Source organism: Papio anubis, chromosome 11 (assembly GCF_008728515.1).
Source record: "Papio anubis isolate 15944 chromosome 11, Panubis1.0, whole genome shotgun sequence".
Classification (NCBI taxonomy): Eukaryota; Metazoa; Chordata; class Mammalia; order Primates; family Cercopithecidae; genus Papio; species Papio anubis.
This window is the reverse complement of record NC_044986.1, coordinates 122,298,041-122,322,745: the sequence shown is the minus strand read 5'-3', so window position 1 is coordinate 122,322,745 and position 24,705 is coordinate 122,298,041. Positions and strand designations below refer to the sequence as shown.

At 42.5% G+C, this 24,705-nt stretch overlaps 1 long non-coding RNA gene across 5 annotated transcripts; it reads left to right on the top strand.

Annotated features, from left to right (window-relative positions):
• The first annotated feature begins 16 nt into the window (after positions 1 to 16).
• On the top strand, positions 17 to 23,155 carry LOC103887258. Of its 5 annotated transcripts, XR_001906131.3 has the most exons (6): positions 17 to 1,203; positions 2,057 to 2,303; positions 6,554 to 6,751; positions 16,680 to 16,751; positions 19,273 to 19,517; positions 20,449 to 23,155. It is a non-coding gene; the product is annotated as an uncharacterized LOC103887258 (long non-coding RNA). The 5 variants fall into 5 exon arrangements; XR_001906134.3 differs by lacking the exon at positions 20,449 to 23,155 and having other exon boundaries at positions 18 to 1,203; positions 19,276 to 19,904; XR_001906128.3 differs by lacking the exon at positions 20,449 to 23,155 and having other exon boundaries at positions 18 to 1,203; positions 19,273 to 19,904.
• The last annotated feature ends 1,550 nt before the right edge of the window (positions 23,156 to 24,705 follow it).

The following is a 24,705-nucleotide window of genomic DNA, read 5'->3' as shown; positions in this document are numbered from 1 at the left end:
CAGGTCCCGCGGCCGCCCCGTTCCCCCGTCCCCCTCTGTGCCCGAGGCCGCCCCGTCCCCAGCTGTTGCCTTCTACGCCCGGGGCCGCCCGGTCCCCAACTGTCCCCTTCTACGCCCGGAGCCGCCCGGTCCCCAACTGTCCCCTTCTACGCGTGGGGCCGCCCCGTCCCCTACTGTCCCCTTCTACGCCACTCTGTTGCCCTACATCCCCCGGTCCCCCTCTGTTCTCTAACCTTGGGGTTCCCCTCTCTGTCCCCCTCCATCCCTGAGCCCCTCTCGGTCCCCATCGATTCCTACGTCCGTTCTCCCCTCTGTCCTCAGGTCCACCAGAGTGGGGGAGGGGAGCACACAGGCTCCCCTTGGAATTGGGAGAAACGTGTTTATCTTGTAGAGGGCGATCTCAGCCCTCACCAAGGTTAACAGCTAGGTTTTCCCATGAATGTGTAAACAATTTAAATTAGGTGGAAGCCGACATTTAGTGTGTGTGTGTTTTTCCATATAAATTATCTCCGAAAATATACCGTAATGTTAATTTTTAAGAAAAATGTCGAGAACGCTAACCAGAGCATTTTTAAATCCAAAATGGGAAACTGAATTGTAACTGTATTATAGTTTTTGTTTCAAAATAGAGTTTAACGGACACTAAACATTTTGAAAGAATGGACTAGGAAAAAAAAAAAAAAGGGTTTTGTATGTTAAATTTTAGAGAGTCCGGCAGAAGCCTGTGGCTTAAGACTAGGTGGGGACCTTAGTGAGTCTGGAGTGGAGAAGGGTGGTTTGTCTTGTACCTGTGGTATGTGGGCTGTGAAGGTTGTGCAGAGTGAATTGACAGTGTTCTTGGCCAGTGTTCATAACATTTACCCCAGCAACCGAGAGCCAGGACCAGCCCTCCTTGGGGACCTGTACCTTAACTGTTTCCAGGAATGCAAATGGCTTTGTTTTGAACCATTTACAGATTTACCCAAGTGCCCACTGACCGGGCCCCAGTAACTGGCAGCCAAGAGCGTTTGGGCAGCCGTTGTGTTGGGGGCAGGGTTCGCTCAGTAATTGGCGCTTGTGACCTTGGCCCCACTAGTTCCAAAGTAAGCAGGAGTGTGGAGCAAGAACCCCGCTGAGGGCCAGGCACCCTGGATCAGGGGGAGCCGGAGATGAAGGGGAAGGCTCTGTGTGGGCCAGAGAGGCCAGGATGGCTGCCTCTGCAAGGTGTGTGGGCGTCCTGGTGAGCGGGTGTCCCAGCTTATCTTTGGGACAATTAATTATTAATTGTCCTAATGTTCTTTAATCCACATTCGTATAAAATTTAAATTCATCCTTGTCTCTTAACATACCTTGTCCGGCAGTATGAAGATTATATCGTGTATTTTTACAAGAGGGAACCTGATTAGTCATAATGCAGATACAGTACAATAGGCATTGTCATTTTCAGAAAAAAAAAAAAGATTTAAAAACATGGTACGTATGAACACTAAATTTCAAATAGAATAGATCCCATGGCATCGTGCTGCACTCATTAACCATTTAACACATATTAGTCACATCCTATGACTGGCCAGGTATTGGTACACAGAAATTTACAAAACAGGCACAGGTAGGCTGCCAGGAGAGTGCAGAGATGTTTGAAAACAAAAGTCCTTATTGCTAGTAAGCGTGTAACCAGTTGGTGAAAAAATATTTTCTTTGATGTGACAGAGAATATATGCATTGCATCTGAACACTAATAGCTGCACCTGATTTTTTTAAGAAGAGCAACGAAGAATCACAGAGGGCCTGATTAATTCAGAAGGGGCAAGTATGGCAGGATATAAAAAGATGATGAACTTTACCCTCTAGTTATCCACCCTGTGCGCATGTCCCTGGTCACATTATTTAAATAGGAGATTAAAATGGCCGTTAGAATGAGTTTGGTATAATCAGAAGAATTAATGGATTAAAATCCCTGCTTGGTAGCAAATAATAGTCATTCAATAAATTGAAGGCAATGTTCACTTGATCAACATTTAGCCATTTCTAAGTTTGCTCTTGATTATTTGATAATCCCTCGCCCCTTTTTTAACAGATGAGTGAATGCAGACAGAAAAATGAAATCAACTTTGCAGGCCACAAAGCAAATCAGAGACAGAGTTGGACCTCGAGTTGTCCGGTAACCCCACAGGTGCTTCCTCCTCCCGCTCCTCGCTGAAGATCCTTGCTCTGTTTTCACTCTCGCAGTCTTGGAGAGAACATAATCAACTCCATTTCTTGGGCGTGACCCTCGTTCTCTGCTCACCTTGAGCCGCTCCAGTCTCTGCCACTGTCTTCAAAAGGTAAAGATTCTTCTGGGTGACAGTCGGTGGCTCCTTTACACATTCCTGGGGGCCACTTCACCCCCCTTGCACCCCGGTGTTACTTCCTCAGTCCCCGCTTATAGGTCCCTGCTCTCCACTGTCTTTCCCTTTCCTCCTAGGCCTCCGGGCTGCACTCATTTATTTCATACCAGGAAGCTCTCTTCGCTGCTTCTCAAAAAATAAAAGTATACATTTGAAACCTAATTTTAAATGTAATTTAAAAATTAATGAGATGACATGTTGGTATTGAGTACATTTGATCTTCCTGCTCTAGGTCATTCAAGATGGACTCTTAGGGGAAGTCTTACGAATCTGTTCAGAGGATAATTCCAAATAATGCCCCCTAATTATACTGACAGAGAATGTTCCAACTTTGGGGCAAGAAGCCAGTTTTGTTGGTTTTTTTTTGGTTTTGGTTTTGGTGTCTGTCTGTACCAGTATATTGCCTATTCTGGAGCAAACTAACCTTTTATTTCATCTGTTTATTTTGGGTGTGCAAAATACAATTGTTAAGAAAGTACTTCTGTTTACATGGTAGGTCCTATGTAAGTGTAAAATGTTCCTTTTTTATTGAGATGGAGTCTCCGTCTGTTGCCCAGGCTAGAGTGTAGTGGCACAATTTTGGCTCACTGCAAGCTCTGCCTCCTGGGTTCAGGTAATTCTCCTTCCTCAGCCTCCCAAGTAGCTGGGATTCCAGGAATGCACCACCACGCCCAGCTAATTTTTGTATTTTTAGTGGAGATGGGGTTTTACCATGTTGGCCATGCTGGTCTTGAACTCCTGACCTCAAGTGATCCGCTGCCTCGGCCTCTCAAAGTGCTGGATTACAGTCATGAGCCACTGTACCTGGCCCCATGATGTTCATTTCTTAATTGTCTCATTTGCAGGTAGCTCTGTTTCAATAGTGAGTTGCCTTTTCTCTCTGTAGCGTTTTTTAGGAGGTAGATGAATTTTTTACTTAAAAAAAAAAGGGTTACTACATAACATGTAAGGTGTAGTGGATTCACTCTTTAACAATTTGTGCTGAGAATAATGAAGGAAAATGCCCTATTGATAGTTTTCAAAAGATGTTGAACTTTACTATCAACATATGCAAGATAATAAATACAAGGACAGGATACCTCTAGGGCATTGGTCGGGTAGAACTTCTATCTAAGACCTTAGTTTTAGTAGCCCTCTCTAAAAATATAATTGTAAAATGGAAGAGCTGTAAAGTTCACCTCACAATAGTGGCTCCAGAAGGAGCTCCCTGTGGAATATCCACAGGTACAAGCTATACCACGTGTGTGGTTAAGATATCCATTCTTTACAAGTTGGTCTGTGCATTCCACACACTTCCCATCAAAATCCCAGCAGGCTTTTTTGTTGAAGTTGTCCTGCTGATTTAAAAATGTATAGAAAATGCTGAAGAGAGCTATATCTAAACCAGTCCTGAAGGCTGAAGGTTTTATATTATGTGTTTCGAGACTTAAAGCAAAATTGAACATGATTGTGTGACACTGGCGTAGATACAGTTAAATCAATATAACAGAATATGGAGCTCAGAAATACCATCATTCTTACACACTTTTAAAAAAAAATTCAAAAAGGTACTAAAGCAATCCCTGTGTGGTTTACTGAGGTCTTGTATCTGTGGTTTGTTGTATTTCATTAAATCTTGGAAAGTTCTTGATCACTGCAACTTCAAATATGTCTTCTGTCCCATTCTGCTTCTCTTCTCCTTCTGGAACTCCAGTTGCACATGTGCTTAACAGTTGGATATATTGTGCCACAGATTTCAGATGCTCCATTTCATTTTTTCATTTTTTTTCCTGAATATGTTTCTTTTTTATAATTTCTATTGACCTGCCTTCAAATTCACTGATTCTTTCCTATGCTGAATCCTGTCTGCTGATGAGACCATTGAAGGGATTCCTTAGATGTGATAGTATTTTGTTATATTTCCATTTTATTCTTTCTCATAGTTTCTTTCTGCTGCAGTTCCCCATCTTTTTATTGTCTACATTTTCCCCACTAGATTATTTTAATCTTTTAATCATAGCCATTTTAAAGTCCTTCGTTGATAGTTTCGGTATCTTGTTAATCTCTGGGCCAAATTTTATTGATTGTCTCTTAACAATGTGTTGTTTGCCTTGCTTTTTGTGTGGCTCTTAACATTTGATTAAATTGAACATATGTTGAGCAGAATAGTAGAGACTTACATAAGTAGAAATTTCTCCTAAAATGGGCACATCCCTTCTCTCTAGCTGTCTTTATAGGGTAGGAACTGGCAAACTTTTGTCTGTAAAGGGCCACATAAGTAAATACTTTAGGCTTTGTGGCCCACAGGGTCTCTGTTGTAACTTGTTGATTCTGCCAATGTAGCCCTAAGCTGGTCACAGACAACAAGTAAGTGAATAGCCATGGTTGTCTGCCGTTAAAACTTTATTTACAAAAACAAGTGACAAGCCAAATGTGGCTGGCTGATTATAATTTGCCAATCCCTGGTATAGGGATTGGGTCCGCCTGGTCAGTCAGTAGTTGAGCTAGGTTTTGGTTTTGTCATTGTAGTTCCTTTCCATGCGTGAGAGACTTGTTAAAACTCTCCAGCACTGGGCTGCTGCTGCCTTGCGATTAACGTGGAGACTGGGGTGCCTGGGTGCCCCTCAGTGCTCCTGTTGCACACCTGCTTTGGCCATTGCTGCACACCTGTTGTGATGGAAGTGTGTGGGGAAGGAGATGGGTTCCTGGAGAGGGCAGGGTGGGTTTTCAGTTCTGATCTGAGGATGGCCCTGTGCCTTTGTGCTTTGGGGCTAGAGCTTTCTCAGTGTCCCTGCCTCCTCTCCTTCACCAAGCCAAACTATCTGTATCTGTCAGAGGACAGGTGGTAGGTGGGAGGGAGTTTCCTGCCCCTCTCCTGGGAAGAGAAGACCCTTGCTTCTTGGTATGTAGGACCTGGGCCTGAGGGAGCATCCTGCTGTCCTGCACTGAGAGGCTTGTCTTCGTTAGAGGAGGGGTCTAGAGATGCAGGTGGTGGCTCTGGGGCCTACTGCCTTACCTACTGATCTTCCCTGTGAGCACCTGGTAGAAGCCTGTGGAGAAGAACTTGTAGGTGAGAATGGGATCCCATTTATTCCAAACTGTGGTCCAGCCCAGGCTTACCCATTAACAGATTATTAGAATGGAAGCTGCTTCCTCCTTCTACTTTTCCAAAGGCAAAACAATCTGTGGCACCATTTCCCTTCAGATGTTTTGGGTGCCTGTGGCCCTTACTCTTTAATAGGCTAAAGAAAAATAAGATTTTGTAGAGTAGCTGAGTTTTTCTTGTTAATGAGGTGGAAGCAATGTTCTCTTGTGGCTTTTTTCCATACATCAGAAGTGGAGTTCCAGAGAAATCCAATGGGGAGAGGAAAGTCTTCAACAAATGATGCTGGGACACCTGGGAAAAAAGGAGGCATACAGACACGCAGAAAGGAAGGAAGGAAAGAGAGAGAAAAGAAAGAAGAAAAGAGAAAAGAAAGGGGGAAAGAGGGAGGGAGAAAGGGAGGGAGGAAGGGAAGGAAGAAAGGAAGGGAAGGAGAAAGGGAGGGAGGGAGGGAAAGAGAGAGAGAAACTCAGCCCTACCCCCTCACATTATACATACAAGTAAGTAAAGACAGATGATAGAGTACATAAAAAAGCAGAACTACAAAAGTTTCAGAAAAGAAAAAAAGGGAGAAAATAATGATGGGGGGTTCTTGGGAAACACAAAGCAAAAATTTTTAAAAAGTGATTAATTAGATTTCATCAAATTTAAAACTTTATCAAAAGGTAACACTAAGAACATGAATAAATAAGTCACAGACTGAGAGAAAATTTCAAAAGCATCCATCTAGTATTGAACAAGTATCCAGAATATATAAATGACATATAGAAGTCAATAATAAACATATTTTGAAAAAATTAAAAATAAGCAAAGTATTTGAACAGACACGTCACAGAAAAAGATATGCAGATGACTCATAAGCACTTAAAACTGTGTTCAACATTTGTTGTCCTCAGGGACATGTGAAATAAAAGTCACTGGAGTGGCTAAAATTAAGAACTTCGACAATACCAAGTGTTGACAAGGACATGTCATGAGCCAGCAGAACTTTCCTCAACTATTGGTCGGAGGGCAAAATGCCACCAGCTCTCTGGAAAAAAGTCTGGCTGTTTTTAATAAAACTACACATTCACCTATCCTCTGACTCAGTTCTTCCATTTTCCAGGCATTTAACTAAAAAAATTAAAAGAATATGGCCATAAAGAGATTTGGTCAACCTCATTCATAGCAGTTTATCCGCAACAGTCAAAAACTGGAGCCTGTCCAGGAGTCAATGACCGGAAGATGTGGTGAATTGTACGATGTGTGGCTGCTCATCAACAGAAGAGCCTGCAGCAACACGAGTGTGTCTCAGACACATTTGGTGAGTAAAGAAGCCTCACGTGCAAGAATGCCTACTGCAAGATTCATTTTGATTACATTTTAGAAGATGCACAACTGATATTTAGAGAAAAGAACCAGCATGTCAGTTGCCATGGTGAGCAGGGGTGGAGATTGACTTGAAAGGGCATGAGGGGGCTCTCTTGACCTGGTGGGCATGTTTAATGTCTGGATAAAGGTTTGGGTTACACAGGAGATTACATTTTTCCCAAACTGATTGGCTGATATACTTAAGATTTGTGCATTTAACTTTCTGCAAATTTACCTCCCTCTTCCCCACCAAAAAGAAGAGAGCCATAGACAAATATTGAACTCACAGTAATAACATGCAAGCTGCAGTGTTCAGAGGGGAAGCATGCTAAGGCATACTGTATGCTTTGAAACTTCAAGAAATTGAGAGAGAGAGAAAAAAAGGGGAAGGAAGAGGAGGAGGAGGAGGGAGGGGCAGATGGCTTGAAGGATGGATCCGTGATTGATGCATGGGTGGATGGATTTATATGCCACAAAGCAAATATAGTAAAATGGTAATTTTCGAATCCCAGTGGAGGGTGTTTGGGTGTTCACTGATCCTTTAAACTTCTCTTTATATTTGAAAACGTTTCTGATAAAAAGTTGGGGGGAAATATGCTAGAGCAGGGAACATTAGGTGCCCTGCTGCAGTGCGCCTTGGTTAATGAGATCTGGCTCCAAATTCTGAAACGTAATAGCCATGGGACTTGGGTAAGTTATCCAGCACATCTAAACCTCAGTTTCCTAGCCTATAAGATAGGCTAAAAATTATGCCTGCTGCCTGTACCTGCTCTCTAGGCACTCTACAGGCCCTTATTTGGTACTAAGTTATTCCTCCTAACAGCATACTATGGAGGCCATTTCTATTGAACACCCTGCTGTACAGATGAGACTGAAGCTGAAAGGGAGATGAAGAGAGGAGCCAGGATTTGTCTGGGGTACCTTTGGTTCCAGGCTTGGCATTTTTGCTCACCATGCTCAGGGCCTCATAATTTCGACTGAACCATTTTGTTGAAACCTATGTTGATGCTGAGAGGAAGACTTAAAGCCAGGTTATTTTGGAGTTAACTTTAGAATCCCTGTCTTTGTAACTAATTATAGCTATAGTATGCAGATTTAAGGCATCTAATGAGTCAGAGTAGAAAGTTCGTACTTGAATAGAGTGTATTAGTCTCATGTGGCTGCTGTAACAAACACCACAAACTTAGTGGCTCAAAACAACTGAAATGAATTCTCTCAGAGTCTGAGGGCCAGAAATCTACACTGAGTCATGGGCAGGACCATGCTCTTTCTGGAGGCTCCAGAGGAGAATCGGTTCCTTGCCACTTTCAGCTTCTCGTGGCCGCATTACTGCAGTCTCTCCTCTGGTCATGTTGCTGCCTCCCCTTCTATAGGTGTCAAATGTATCTCTCACTTCCCTTATAAGAACACTTGTCATAGGACATAGGGCCACTTGGATAATGCAGGATACGCCCCTGTCAACCTGCTGAATTTAATTACATCTGCAAAGATCTGTTTTCCAAGTCAAGCCACGTCCACAGATTCCAGTGACTTAACATGGATATCTTTGGGGAGGCCATGTCTTTGTTCTGCCACACTCAGCAAAACCATATAAATTAACGTGTGTTCAATAGTGCTTAGCAGTAGAATAATGGATTAAATATTGCAAGATATTATAGGCAAGAGGTAAGAAGACTGGACAATCACAATAAATCTTAAGCTGATATCATAAAGCCAGACTCAGTGGAAACAAGTGTGAAGACTACAGCATTTCCCAGTAACTTGATATGGATTATTTAATGTAATCCTCAGGATGGCCCCACCACCTCCATTGTGAGTAACGAGGAAACCGAGGCACAGGAAGTATTTATCTGGCTCAGCCACCCAGCCTTGTTAAGGAAAGGTCATAAGGAAAGATGACACTCAGTGGGTGTTCCACATTGCAACCCTCTGAGATAAATGCCACCATAATCTCTGCTGTATAGACCTGGAAACTGAGGTGGGGGAGAGGAACTAACATGCCAGAGGTCACTGACTGTCAGGTGGCCGGTAGAGGAGGAGGGAGTCCAGGAGCTCACAGGGCAGCTCTGCAGCCTTGGACAGAGTAACGGGCAGGGATTTGAACCCGGGATTCTGAGCCCAGAGGCTGAGGCACAGCCACTGCTGTGTAATAGTAACCAAGAGAATTGAAAGAGAAGGTTGCAGACTTGTTTCCAAGGATTATCATTAGAATTTGGTACCAGGGAGATGAGGTGAGCCATGGTCCCGTCTCCAAGGAGGCTGCAGTGGGCTGCGAGTCCTGCAGAGGACACTTTACTGCTTCACTGTGCTCTCGGGCCAGATGCCCTTGGCACTAGGAAGTGCTGTGGTACCCCTATGGGGATGGTCCCTCATCCGAATGCCGCTGCTTCCTCCATGCCCTTCTAAGTTAGCCAGGAGTGTGTCTTCCCTTGTATTCACTGAGAGCCTGTGCACCTGTCCCTTGGACTTCCCCAGTGCACCTGTCCCTTGGACTTCCCCAGTGCCCTGAGCAGCACCCCCCTTGCTGTCCTCCCTCACTTTCTGCAGCAACCACGTGGTGCTCTCATTGCGGATCCTGAGGATTCTGCACTGGTCTCCCTGGGCGCTATGGATCCTGCAGTCTTGGTGGATTGCTCTGCCTTCCTCCTAGGTCTGTGAGCTTCTAAGAGAAGGGATCGACTTCCATCTCCACATCCCATTGCCACTATGGGATGTGCAGAAGTGGACAGAGTTGATAGCTTGAGTCGGAAATGCCACTCATTTAACTTCCTGCAGAACGGTGCTTGGGAGGTAAACTCCCTGAGTTTTTGCCTGTCTATAGGGGTACTGTTGTCTTTTATGTCTTGTATTACAGCTGTTTGTGAATATTTCTCTTCCCTCCTAGACTCAGTTGCTAGGAAATAGTAATTGAGTCTTCAGCATCTTTCTTCCCTTTGCAAATGTCAGCAAGCACTCACCTTAAGAGTTTTAAAAAGTACTAGTGTTATCTATTAGTCTATAAAGCACCCTTTAGAAATTAAGATTCAGAACTGTTAGACTTTATAAGAAGGCAAAAAGAAAAGGGAAGATTGCCAAAGATTGGTGATTGATACATTTGGTATAAATCTAAAACCCGTCATTGAGCATTAAGTTGTTAAAAAAAAAAAAAAAGTAGGGAACATGAAAAAAATTACAGCTGGGTTAAAAGAATTGAAGCTGACAATTGCAAGTAAGATTACAGTTTACCCCTGTAAATTAAATAAGTTATGGTTATATTTGCTTCTGAATACTTTTAATCTTACTTTGGTCAACTGTATTCTAAAAAAAATGAGCTACCAGTAATGCCTTCTAAAAACTTAGCAATCACTAAAAATTTTCCAAGGAAATTTCACAAGGACGGGAAACTGGTAGATGGTCGTCAGGTTTGAAGCACCTGCAAGTATGTAATACACTATTTAAATAAACAAATGAACCCTACTCATATTTCCATGGTGTCTCTACCTTCTTGCAGTTCTGGCTTTAGTTATTGCTTTATGTCCTTGTCTCCTCTGTCAGCCTGAACACAAGAGGGTACGTATTCCTTCTTAAAACCAGTGTTTAGTATAATGTCTGGACTCTCCCAGCTATTCAATAAATACTTAACTGAGTGAGTGAATCCTTGAATGACGATATGCATGAATACAGAATTTATCCATGAGTTAAAAATGGAACTTCAAAGTATTGTCTAATTATCGTCGGTTGTGACACAATTTTTTTAATCCATTAATGATTTTGCTTCATTTTCATTCTCTTTTGTTCCCATACAAAAATTTAAATAAACATGGACTCTTTTATCCTTCATAAGTCACAGCTGATTTAATTTCACATTCTAAATGTCTGTACTTAGGAAACTCAGCATGTGTGATATGGTCCTGAGTAAATACATATCCATGGGATAAATTCTATGCCAACTCAGAAATGTCAAATATTTTGTATTTCATTACATGTGAAGAAGTTGAAGGAAAATCTACTGGACTGTTGAACAGAGGCCTCTAGACTACAAATAACCAGTCAAAGCTTGCTTAGCTCATGTGTCAAGGTTGACCCTAGGTGCCCCACTTTTTGTGGATTTCATTTTCATATTTTCTAGATTTATTTCTTCGTTTTTCTGGAATATATCCTGTAGTAACTTCCTGAGGAATGTGTGGAAGGTCACCTTTCTGAGTCTTTGACTCTCAATTTTTTTTTAATCTTCTCATACGCTTGATTAATAATTTCACTGAATATAGAAATTTTGGTATAAATTTCTCTTGGGCCTTTGAAGATAATTCCACTGTGATCAGATTCAGTTTTGTGTTTCACTTGGCTTTCTGGTTAGTTTTTCTCATTTCTGGTTCTTTTATGCTGGTGATACCTGGGTGTCTATGGTTTCCTAGGCTTTGTCCTGACTGATCTCTTCATGGTAGGAATTCTATCCAGGACTCTGTAAAGGGCAAATCATTTAGAGTATGTGTGCAGGTAGCTGGCCACAGGCTGCAAATTTAACCAATGAAAGATATTGTCTCCAACATTTTCTCTAGTTTCTTTGGGGGAGAGTGTTTTTGGGAGGAGTGTTTTGCTGGAACATAAATTCCTGAGCATCATGAGTGATGGGTAGAAAATGGGAAAGAGGGTGAGGTTTTGACAGGTACAATTGCCCCACAGATAGAATTTCAATTGCTCCTCTGTCTTCAGCCCTTTCCACCTCCTATACTCCAGTCTGTGTGCTGATCTGAGCACAGAAATTTCTGGGCTTCCTGGGTGGACTGAGGCCTACCTCTTCTGAAAGCCACTTTCGGTGTCCCCCAGGCTGCAGACTTCTTGGCCTGCTAACCTTGTGTAACCCTCTGCCACCCACCTTCTGTTTTCTAGAACCTTGTTGAAATCTTGTATATGGTAGTGACTCCCTATTCAATTCCTGTTATATGGTTCTTCTTGTAATGCTATATTTTTATTTCAGTGGGATCTGGAGAGAATGGGGACACAATTATAGTCCTGGTTCTTTAACTTAAACCAGAGGCCCTGAATGTCATCAACAACTAAGTTCAAGAACTCCAAAATGATCTAATTAAACTTGTGTTCATGGTTATGCTTTTATCTTAGCATATAAAATATATATATATATATATTTTATTTCCATTTTAATGTACTGAGTTTTACAAAGCCTGCTAAGCCTAAGACATTTAAACACAGAGGGATGAGAGAAAGAGTGAGAGAAAGAAAGGATGAAATGAGAAGGCAAAGTTCTAACCTTTCTTAGTATTTCAAGAAGAACCCTAAATGAGAATCCTTTCACCAGAGGACCCACATAGAGATTCTGACAAATTTGTACAGGGGCCCAATTTCTGTGGTGCTTTTCTTGAAAACTGAAATCCCCTCCTGAATAAAAGGGATATCCCACTTAGATCAATTCAGAAGATCTCATCTTCTTCCATGCAACTTTCTCATTTCCATCAGCACATCCAGATGAGTCAGAAATCTCTATCTGTCATCTGGTAGCACTTTTCGGCCAGTCAATACTTTGCTCTTCTTCTACGAAGACTTCAATGTGTTTAAAGAAATGCATATTTTGTTTTGAGCACTTACTATGCATTGGCCATTGTCTGTGTCTTCCGGAAGCAGCAGTGATCAAAACAAAGTCCCTCCTCACACACAGTTCATGTTCTGGTGGAGGGAAAAATAAGGAACAGGTAAGCACATAATGTCTCAGGTGAGGACAAATGCTATGAAAGGGATGGAATGGAAAGTGGTGGGCAAGGGGACTTAGCAAATACGATGGTTATGGAGGGCCTCCCTGGTAAGGTGACATTTGTCTAGAAAGAAGAATTAATATCCAGTTTTCTCAGCACCATTTATTGAAGAGACTCTCCTTTCCCCAATGAGTGTTCTTGACAGTTTTGTAAAATCTAAGTTAGCTATAGATACTTGGATTAATTTCTAGATTCTCTGTTTTCTTCCATTGGTCTGTGTGTCTTTTTTCATGCCAGCGTCATGCTGATTTGATTACTGTAACTTTGTAGTCTATTTTGAAGTCTGGTAGTGTGATACCTCCAGCTTTGTGTTCTTTTGTTCATTTGTTTGTTTTAGTTCCTCAAGATGGTTTTGGTTATATGGCATCTTTCATGGTTCCATACAGATTTTAGAATTTTTTTCCTACTTCTGTGAAGAAGGTCATTGGTATTTTTTGATAGGGAGCACATTGAATCTGATTGCTTGAGTAATATGGGCATTTTAACAATATTAATTCTTCTCATCCACGAGCATAAGATGTCTTTCCATTTGTTTGTATTCTCTTCAATTTCTTTCAGCAGTGTTTTATAAATCTCCTTGTAGAGGTCTTTTACCTCCTTGGTTAAATTTATTCATAGGTATTTTTTTTGGTAGCTATAGCAAATGATACTGCCTTTTTAATTTCTTTTTCAGCTAGTCTATTTTTCCTATATAGAAATACTGCAAATTTTTGTGTATTAATTTTGTATCCTGCAACATTATTTAATTTGTCAGTTCTAACAGTTTTGTTTTTGTGACATCTTTAGGTTTTTCTCTGTGTAAGATTATATCGTCTGCAGACAGAAACGATTTTAACTTTCTCCTTTCCAATTTGAATTTGCTTTATTAATTTCTCTTGCCTGATAGATCTGGCTAGGACTTCCAGGACTATGGTCAATAAGAGTGTGAGAGTGGGTATCCTTGTCATTTCCCAGCTCTTAGAGAAAAAGCTTTTATCTCTTTCTTGTTCAGTATGATGTTAGCTGTGGGTCTGACATATATGGTTTTTGTTATGTTGAGGTACTGTCCTTCAATTAATTTATTGAGAGTTTTTATCATGAAGAGGTGTTGGAGAATGAAATTATATCCCCACCTCTCACCCTGTACAAAAATCAGCTCAAAGTGAATCAAAGACCTAAATGTAAGACCCAAACCTGTAAAACTAATAGAAGAAAACAGAGGAAATGCTTCAAGACATTGTTCTAGAGAAAGATCTTATAAATTTTTATGATCGTAAGATTTTTATGAATCTCAAAAGCATTGACAACAAAAGCAAAAATAAACAACTGGGATTACATCAAACCACAAAGCTTCCACACAGCAAAGAAAACAATCAGCAGAGTGAAAAAACAACCTAAAGAAAATGGGAAAACAATTGCAAACTATTCATCTGCTAGGGGCGTAATATCCAGCATATACAAGGAACTCAACAGCAAAAGAGTAAACAATTCAGTTAAAAAATGAGCAAATGACCTGAACAGACATTTCTCAAAGGAAAACACATATATGAACAAGAAATATATGAAAAAAATGCTCATCACTAATAATCAGGAAAAGGCGAATCAAAACCACAGTGACATATCATCTCACCCTGGTTAGGATGGCTATTATCAAAAAGACAAAAATCACAAATACTGGCTAGGATGCAGAGAAAAGGGAACTCTCATACACTACTGATGAGAATGTAAACTAGCACAGCCACTGTGGAGAACAGTATGAAGGTTCCTCAGAAGCACAAATAGAAATATGACCCAATACTGGGCATTTATCTAAAGGAAAGAAAATCAGCATGTCTAAGAGACACCTGAATCTTCCATGTTTGTTGTAGCAATATTCATAACAGCCAAGATACGGAATCAACTGAGGTATCTGACAACAGATGAGTGGATAAAGAAAATGTAGTACATATGCACAAAGGAATATTATGCAACCATAAAAAAGAATTAAATCCTGTCATTCATGGCAGCATGGATGGAACTAGAGGACATTATGTTAAGTGAAATAAGCCAGAAACAGAAAGTTAAACACCGCATAGTCTCCTTCATATGTGGAAGCTAAATAAAAGTTGGTCTCATTGAAGTAAGAAGAAAAGAGAATGTTAGAAGCTGAGAAGGGAGGGGGAGGGGAAGGACAAGGAAGGGTTTGTTAAAAGATATGAAATTACAACTAGATAAGTTTTAGTGTTCTGTACTAGATGACTATAGTTAATCACATATGATATAGTTATTGTTATATAATAATGCATAGTTAACTATATAAGTACACATTAGTTTCAAATAGCTAGAAGGAGGATTTGAAACTATACAGCTATATATTCTAAAGTTTCAAATAGCTAGGAGGAGGACAGCGAATATTCTCAACACAAATACATGATAAAGGTCTGAGATGATGGCTATGCGAATTATCCTGATACGCTCACCTTACATCATATGTATGAAAACATCACTGTGTGCCCCACAAATATATGCAATTATTAGGTGTCAATCAGATTTTATTTATTTATTCTTTTGAGATGGAGTCTTACTCTGTTGCCCAGGCTGGAGTGCAGTGGCGCGATCTCGGCTCACTGCAAGCTCCGCCTCCCGGGTTCATGCCATTCTCCTGCCTCAACCTCCCGAATAGTTGGGACTACAGGCACCCGCCACCACACCCAACTAATTTTTTTGTGTTTTTAGTAGAAAATGGGGTTTCACCATGTTAGCCAGGATGGTCTCGATCTCCTGACCTCGTGATCCACCCGCCTCGGCCTCCCAAAGTGCTGGGATTACAGGCATGAGACACGGCGCCCGGCCCGATCAGATTTTTTTTTTAGTTAAAAATGAAAAGTGAAAAGTGAAGCCATGGCTGAAAGTTAGGTGTAGTGTTATCTGTCAGGAAGCGTGTGCAGGATGTAGTTACCAACATGATAAACAGTTTCTTTTTTAGTCTTAATTTTAAAAGATATTTAGAGATTTTATATCCATTGAGGTATTTCTTTATGTACACATCGCAATTTTTTTATTGGGTAACATTTGTTTGTAGGTGACCTCAAATATAAACTGCAGGGAGGTCATGAGGACCTATGTAGAACTTCTTGGAAGAAATAAGTTTTCTAAAACACAGCATTCGTGCGTGCATGGGAAGGGCCTTCTATTCCAGTGCTTTGGAAGAGTACTTGACTCTGATGGAGGAGAGCGGGTCAGCCACTGCTCAGAGCAGTTTCTACCCCTTCAAAAGCCCCTTCAGCTCTCATATACTTTACAATCCTACAGCCACTACAACATCCCCGTTTTACAGTTTTGTTGATCAGATGAAGAGCCTAGAACACCCCAAGTCCTGTTGGAAGCTCTCCTAGAAACAGAATTCCAGAGAGGCCAGTACCTCCTTCCAGAACTTCCCCCAGGGTTTGTCTCTGTGGTGCCAAAGCTCTGGTGCTTGGACCAAACACAAGCTAGGCTGGTGCAGGTTTTGTGGAAGTGTATGCTTGGGTCTTTTCTGATTCACTCGTGATCCTCCCTTGTCTCATTGTGACTGGACACAAACACGGAAACCCTCACAGTTTGGAGTCCAGTGGGTCTCACAAAAGCCCAGAACACCCTGATGTCCACATGGTCATTTCCAAATCTCAAAGCGACATTTGAGTTGCAAAGTTGAAGCTGATGGGGAATCATGTGTCTCCTTCCCACCTCCAGGATCCCTTGACATGTTTGAAGGGCTCTGGAGGAAAGATGGCCTGAGATGAGAGTTGCAGGCATCATGGCCCAGAAATATAATTGACAGTAAAGGGCTTGAGGAGTTTTCGCTATTCCCTATTGACTGTTATAGAGCTTGGAAGCTTGCCTATGGGGCCTGGAATCCATCACCTCTCATAACAGGCATTAAACTGATGTCATTATTCAGTGTCATTCGGTGCCATCAAAACAGGACCTGCTTTTGAAGACCAGCCCGGCCTTGAGCCTGATCTTTGCCATTTGACCAGCCGCCCAAGGGCAGACGTGTTTCCTAACTCTTGAATTTCTTCTAAGGACACGCTGACCTGACAGGATTGGTTTAGGATTAAGTGAGATGATGTATGGTCAGATCATAATAGAAGCTCTACTAAATACAAATGCTGCTTTTTTGTTGCTTTCTTACAGCATGGTGACAAATTCTCCTTTGGAAGATCCTGCAGATGTGAAACTGGGTGGAGGTGTCACCCGCTGACAGCGGTGGGTTTTTCTTCCCTTGGGTGCCATAAGGGTGAAGAGCTGGGGTGAATACTTGGAGGACGGGTACTTGGTTTGGTTCTGTTTTCTGTATTTCCATCTCTACTGGATTATTGATCCACTGGGTCACATATTGTCCTTGAGATGCCCACAAGCCCCAGGGATCTACCAAAATGTCCCTCTCAAAGCAGTGACTTCCTGGTCTTGGGTTGGGGTCAGTTAGCAGGATCGTGTCCCCGAAGTTCCACTCAATGCCTCCTCCTGACTCGGCACTTGTTCTTCCCACCTGGTCTCAAACATAGGCTGTCTTCACAGACTTCTGTGCTTGGTTTCCCCCTCCCCTAGAACACGTCTTGGTTGGGAGTGGAGACACACACTCACACAGACACACAACACACAATCACACAAAGACACACACAGACAGACACACACTGACACACACAGAGGCAAACATATACATGTTTACACAGATACACAGACACACACACAAACTTACACAGACACACACAGAAACATACACTAACAGGCACACATACGCATGTTCATATACATGGACACAACACACAACAGACACAACACATACAACATACACAGACTTACACAGAGACACACAGACACGCTGACACAGAGGCACACATGTACATGTTCACACACACACACAGACACAACACACACAACAGACACAACACAAACTTACCCACACAGAGACACACTAACACACATAGTGGCACACATACACATGTTCACATATATACATAGACACACACACATTGACACAAAGACACACAGACACACACTAACATACAGAGTCACAGACACACAGACACAGACACAGGCACACAGGCACAAACACAAGCACACTTGTTCACACCCAAGAGGGCCTCGTGGCTACTGTGGCCACTGGTTCATGAGACGCTGGAGTTTTTCAGCTGGATGAAGGCAGATTACATCCTGAGTGAGTTATCAGGTTGGTACAAAAGTAACTGCGGTTTTTGCCATTACTTTTAACGCAAAAACCTGAAATACTTTTGCGCCAACCTGATAGCTTTAGACTTATTTTCAAATAAAGTATTGTTGTGATTAACAGATTAATAAAAACATGCCAGGTCTTAAGTTTTAACGATTAACTTTCAGGACTGAGTAGACAGTAAACATTTGGCTAGAATTTCCTGTCCTCAGATACCGTGCGATTGAAAGAAAATCCGCTTGGTGATGTGCTATTTATAACACTATTTTAAAAGGTTATCTTGTTCAAATGCAGCGTGTGCTTAGGAGTTAAATCCCAGAACTGCCTGACCAAGGGGAAAAAAAAAGGTGCTTTAAAGTAGCATGTTGTCATAGTACCGTGAAAATGTTAAGGTATGACTGGCCCTATATGAAATAAGCACATTCCCACAATGACTCCAGCCTCCGTGGTGAGAAATCCCGAGTCACTGTCATGAGTCGAGAAGCCCTCCCCAGATGGCAGGGCAGATAGCTGCTTTCTCAGTGCTTTCAGGTAAAATCTGACATGACAGAGCACAAGAAAACATGTTACTCCAAAAAGCAAATTGACGGAACCTGTCATTTCACAAAACTAAAATTATACAAGACTCTTCATGTCTCAAGGGAAATAATGGAGAAGAAATGTCAGGCGCTGTGGTTTTTCTGAATAGATTTGAGCACATATGCACCACAAGCCATTTTTTAGGAAAGTCAGATTTTCACACATTTACAGAAATAATTTGCTTCAGATCTGCAACGGAGGCTTGGAGCCACATGTGTTTTCTGAACTGCCAATCCAGGATAATGTCTGGAGTATCTCTTTTTTTTTTTTAATACCTAAATTAGATCTATGCAGAGTGTGGAAACAGCAGATAACTAGCAATACAGAGTTAGTAGAGGAAAAAAAAGGGAACTTTCTTGAAGCGTCTCCCCTCCCCCCAGACAAAGTAAAATGACTGTATTGTGCTGTTATCGACAGAGTTGCACGCAGCAAATGCTCGAATCATTTCAGAGATAATGAGACATTATGTTTCTTAGTTCACTATTTAAAAATATAAAACCAACAATTACAGATGGAAACTATTCATTCTGAGATTTATGGAGGGAAAAGCAGAAAAAAAAAGTCCATGTCTTTCTAATGGCTGCAGATAACTGAGCCACAGAAAGGGAGCTGGTGTTTACAGAGAGAAGCCGGCGGGCAAGGAAGATGTGCCGTGGGTTTGGGCCTGGTTCTGACCCAGTCTAGCCTTAGGGAGGCCTCTTGGCTTCTGTGCGTAGAGGTCACAGCCATCACCTCCCTGGGTCTCTGATGTTTTGTGGTCTTGCAATAGTTTCCAGCAGTGGGAGACCCCCTTACAAAATAAATGGTACGTCAGGCAGAGACTTATCTCACCAGGGAAGCCCATGATTTGCAAGAAGTGTCACACGTCTCACTGCGGAGACAGGACAGCTTTTCTGTTGGAATCATTTAAGTCTGGGTGGGTGTACTAGCGAACATCTACTCATAGAATGTAAAGAATCTTTTTCTGTTTATTTTCAGCAGTTTTCAGCGGCAGAGGCATTGTTCTGGAGTAGCCCGTGAACTGTAAACAGATTCTCAGTGTTCACCAGGCAGATTGCCTTCGGTGTATCCTGAAAAATTTCAGTGTTGTAAGCACTTGTCCTGAGATACGTTTTTTAGATTATCAGTTTGCACTGTGTAGATGTCAAGGCTTAATGGACAAACTTCAGCCCAGCCCTAGTCATAATGAACAAAATTTCTGAAGTTAATAAAATCTTTAAAAGGTACATTATAATGTGTTTAAAAAATCCATTTTTAGTTAATAGCAATACTACTACTATTCAGTGTTATGAAAGGTTCTACAGTCAGATTCAAACACTAGAATCTATGTCCTTCAAAAACATTAAACGTGTATTTACTTTCATTGAAAAATACTCATTTGATTTTATTATATTTGTGAAAACATATTTTGCAGTATTTAAATATTGACGTATTAACTGAGAAATTATCTCCTGGTTCCTCGAAAACATTAATTAAAATCTCAAAGGCTTTATCTCTCTTTTACATGTTTCTCTGAAGAAAATGTATTATTTAGAAAACAAACAGTGTTGCCATGTGATAGGTTTTTTTTCAAATGAGACAACACAACGGAATAAAATATATGATCTGTAGCTGCTGAGGCTGAGTCAGTTCCTGTTTCAATAACAAGAGTGTCATCTGCTAAACTCTAACCAGCACAGTTTGTCATTGTGGATGTGGCTTTATTTGTACATGTTGCCAGAAAGTTCTTAGGGAAAATACACTCATAGTTTTCATACCAAAAAAGAAACTTTCGGTGAGCAGTTCTGGCTATGGCTGTGGCCTCGTTGATTATTTATGCTGTAACCGATGCTTCTCCAGTGGCAGGGTAATGCTTGCCTGGCTACATAAAATCATGCCTCAGTTTTCTCTGGGGAATTCATAATTTGCTCATGTCACCCCAAAGCTCTCACACGCTTGTGCAGTGGTTTTCCAAAGCGTGAGCAGTGCGCCCCAATGGCATGGCAGAGAGACCACCCAAGCCGAGAATCTGAAGACCTGCAGTGTTGTTGGGCTTTGCTAAGTGACTTTTGGATCTTGGACTTCTGTTTTCACATCTACAGAATTATGCCATTGAATAATAACATGTTCTCTATGCTTTCTTCTAGCGAAAAACTCTCTTAATTCTTGTTGTAGGATTATGAAATTGAGTTGGCAGTCTTCACTTGGTCAGAGCCTGATGTTTCCTGAATTTAGAACTTGCTTCCCCCGAGACCCACTGGACTAATTTAAAATGATTCATCCGTGTGAGTCATTGCCCTGCTGCTTTCAGGACAAGATGTCTATCTATTGTCTTGTTGCTACCATTTTTTACAAATAACTCCAGCTCGGCAGCTGCAGACTCCAGACCCTGCACCTGGTAACAGCGGCCGGAAGACATCAGCTGGCTCTCTGCAGACACACCTGGAGGGAGAGCTTGGGAGGATGGGGGCTGGGGCCTCCGGTCTGACCACCTCTGAAACACCATCCCACGCTGTCTCTGAGGTTTGTGTGGTTTGGGTCAGATTCTCAGTAGAACCAGAGGCATTTCAGGGATCTTCCGGGTCCTGAAGGAAGCCACTGGGCGAATAATTGGGTGTCACATTCCCTTTAGAGCCAGAAGGAAACAACATCCTATCAGAAGGAAGGGGAATTTCCTGCCGTGAAAAGGAATCTTAGAGCAAAACCAAGTCATGGTTTTGCCCTAATTTTAAAATCCTGTTGCTTATATGGAAGCATATGGGTCCCAACAATTTCTCTTTGAAAATCCTCATAATGAATGACATTATGGCCATGTTTCTCCCTCAAGTGTATCTTAAAAATGCATCTAGAGTCTTAACGATAAAGGCATCATTCAGTTGTAATAATTAACATCTTATTTGCATTCAGTACAATTCTAAGTTCTATATAAGTGTCTAATCTGGTGATGGGCATCATATGATTGCTAAGTAAATATTTGCCGTTGGTTATAAAGAATGAATAAGATGGGCACGGCCCTGTTTTCCTGTTGTCGTAGCCCAGGGTTGCCTTCTCTATAAACTATGTGTGACTGCAGCTGAATCAGTGAAGCCATCGCCACCGGCCTCATGCATCACGGTCCTGTGGACCTGTGAGTAGTTCCAACACTCCCGCGTGGCCACCCTGCTTTACTTGAAACTCAATTACATAAACCTGTTGAAGATAATGCTGCTATGTGACCACTGACAGCTTTCCAAATGCCCTGTTTGCTGCTCAAGCTGATGTTCCCAAGGAGAGAGTTGCAAGTATTGGAGGAAGCACCTGCCTCAGGGAATGAGCCTGCAGTCTGCTTCTCCACAACCACGGGTCAGTCCCAATTCGAGGATGCCGGAGAGGACCCAAGCTGACATCTGGGTTTCCATCAGTTCAGAATGACTTGATCCTTCCTACCAATTAGGGTCTTGATCCTTCCTACCAATTAGGGTCTTGATCCTTCCCTACCAATTAGGGTCTTGATCCTTCCCTACCAATTAGAACCAATTAGGGTCTGTGGGTCCCATGAAGACCGCAAGAAATGCAGAGTCTACTCCTGAATTGCTTGGTTTCATCAAGTGTCTGTGGCTAGATATCAACTAGGGTTGGCCATTTCCTGCTTCAGTTCAAATCAGACCGATAATTGAGTTCCACAGTTGTCTCCAGCTGGTCCTCCTTTCCAGGCCCCCTTTCTGCCAGTCTGCTCTGTGTTTCAGGAGAATAATCCTCCTTCCATAGATTGATCGATGCCTGCACACTGCTTTCACTTCCCATTTTAAGATCTTATCCCTCCAGGCAGCATCCATTGGTTTGGAATCTTGGTTGTGAATTGCCAAACCTCAAGCCCCCTCCAGGCTCACTTAGCTCTGCCTCCCTATAGCATCCCATAGCTCCAGCCATATCGGTCTGCATCCGAGTCCTCAGCGTGGTCAAGAGCTGTAAACGCACTTCTCTCTTTCTGGCTTGTTTGTTATGTGGACTGACTGTCCTGCTGGCTGCCTTTGCTGAGGGTGCTCCCTTCCACAGAGCTCAGGCCACCAGGGAGAGCCACTTCCGTCCACCCATCCCTGAGGGGATGCATCTCTGTCCCTTCTGCTTGCCTCCTGCACTCCGTGGCTGTGCTCTTGGAGAGTTACCCTGCGATCTGCATTTTCGGCTGCACCATCCTCTGCAGTGAAGAGTGTCTAAGGTGACTGTTTCCCTACCGCACAGAACACTCGAGATCCATGGTGTGACAGGAAGAGCTTTCCAGCTGTGTGGCCTTGGGCCGTCCTACTCTCTGGGCCTCAGTTTCCTCATTGGTAGCGTGGAGCACTGAAAGCTCCCAATGGGAGCTGTGAGGGTGAATGGAGGATTCATACCAGAGCATGGTGGGATGGCCCCTGCAGAGCGGATGCTCAGGAAACCCTCCCGCCGGCTCCTGGGGAGCACGGGAGGCTCTGGCTCCTTAGCTCTCTATGGAAGGACGGTTCTGCACCAGATGTTATTATTAGAGTCTCATATTTGGAATTCTGGACTTGTGTGCCCAACAGGGGCCTCAAGTCCCCAGTGTCGCTCAATAGTGACAAATCCAAATAAAAGATCCTGGCAAGTGATTAGCTGCCTTTCCTGCTGCTGTGCTCATAAACCCTGTTGCTATTTTTGGGCCGGCATTGTTCAACCTGGATTTAGTTCTCCTTTGCTGTCTATTTTGGCGCTGACCTGCTCTGAAAGGGCAGGCTCCAAGCCGGGTGTCACGCCCAATGGCTTGTCCACAGTCTTTGTCCAAATGGACTCCGTGAGGATATCACTAGCGGAAAAGTAAAAGATGAGAGGACTTGAAAAAAAAAAATCTTCCATTCAGAATCTTTTTAAAAATATACTTTCAAACAAAGAGGTATAATAGAAAGCATTTTGCTTTTCATTTAAAGCTAAAGAAAATCAGTCACCTAGAAATGTGAATTATTGGAGGAAGAGAGGAATTGTTAAGATCATTCTACAGTGTCTATATGTACTTATATATCCCAGTGTCTGTGTGTACATGTGTTTATGGCTGTGTATGTTATGTGTGTGTGTGTCTCCGTGTGTCTGCCTGTATGTCTGCATGTAAATATGTATGTATATCTGTGTATGTACATGTGTATATATGTGTATGTCTGTGTATCTGTGTGTGTCTGTGTGCATGTATGTCTATATGTGTGTCTGTATGTATACATGTGTGTCTGTGAGTCTGTGTGACTGCCTGCATATCTGCGTGTGTGTGTATGCTCTGTGTGTGTTTGTATATGTCTGTGTGTCTCTGAGTGTCTCTGTAGGCGTCTCTCTGTGTGTCTGCTGCATATCTGCGTGTGTGTATGTGTATATGGTCTGCGTGTGTATGTATGTCTGTGTGTCTGTGTGTATGCATGTGTGTGAGTCTCTCTGTAGGTGTCTCTGTGTGTCTGTTGCATATCTGCGTGTGTGTGTGTGTATGTGTGTCTGTGTCTGTGTGTAATTCTTTATCTACTCCTCTGTTTTCTGAGCAGGCTGGTCCTTTGAATCCCAGGGGAGAATTTTTCCTTATACTTACTAAAGAAGTTTGTCAATACAGTATAAGCACAATGTAAATGTGGGGATTAACACCTTGAGATAATTTTAATCCACTAACGTTCACCCTTTCTGAAATGCACTGCCTTGCAGGCATCTACTCTCCTGCTACGGGACAGAAAAAAAAAAAAAACCACAGTCATTTTATTTCCATTTCTTCGTTATCACACTGTGTCCGCTGCCTGAGCTGCACAAGGAGGCATTTTGTCATGTCACTGCAGGGGTCTCCTGTGGCCCCGAATCTCATGTGTTTGTGTCCCTAGGAGCTGCAACCCCAACCATGTCATGAAGAGGGGCCGGCGCGGGGCCCTCTGGCTGCGGCACGCACATGTTAACCTACAAGGCTCACTTCCTGCCCACAAGGATCAGTGTGTTTATTGATCATTCGGTGATTCTGAAGGGAAAACAGCTCTGCTCTCACTGCCAGTGACAGGACAGCCCAGGAGAGCAAGGGCAGGCTTCTCTCCAGGTGTGGCTGCCCTCCATGGCCTCGGTCATAGTCTGGAGATGATTGAAGAGTTAGTCTTGGGGCTGTTGCTTGTGAGAACTGGAGAGGTGTGTGTCACTATCGGAATCGGCCAGGCCCACGCCGGGATGAACTGGGCTTACAGGAAATGCACTCACAGGTGAGACAACCTTTGGCACCAGCTCCCAACTTTCAGTTCAGAGAACGGTGAGTTCCCGGTACAGGGAGTGGAAGCTGATGTCATCGAAAAGATATTGCCTTGCTTTGAAATCAGCAAGCGTGGTCAAAGTTCTCCAGTACATACACACAGATGAATAATGTGACTCTGAATCACGACGGGCAGCTTTTTGATAAACAGATACTCCCCAAAAAACAAAAAAACAAACAAAAAA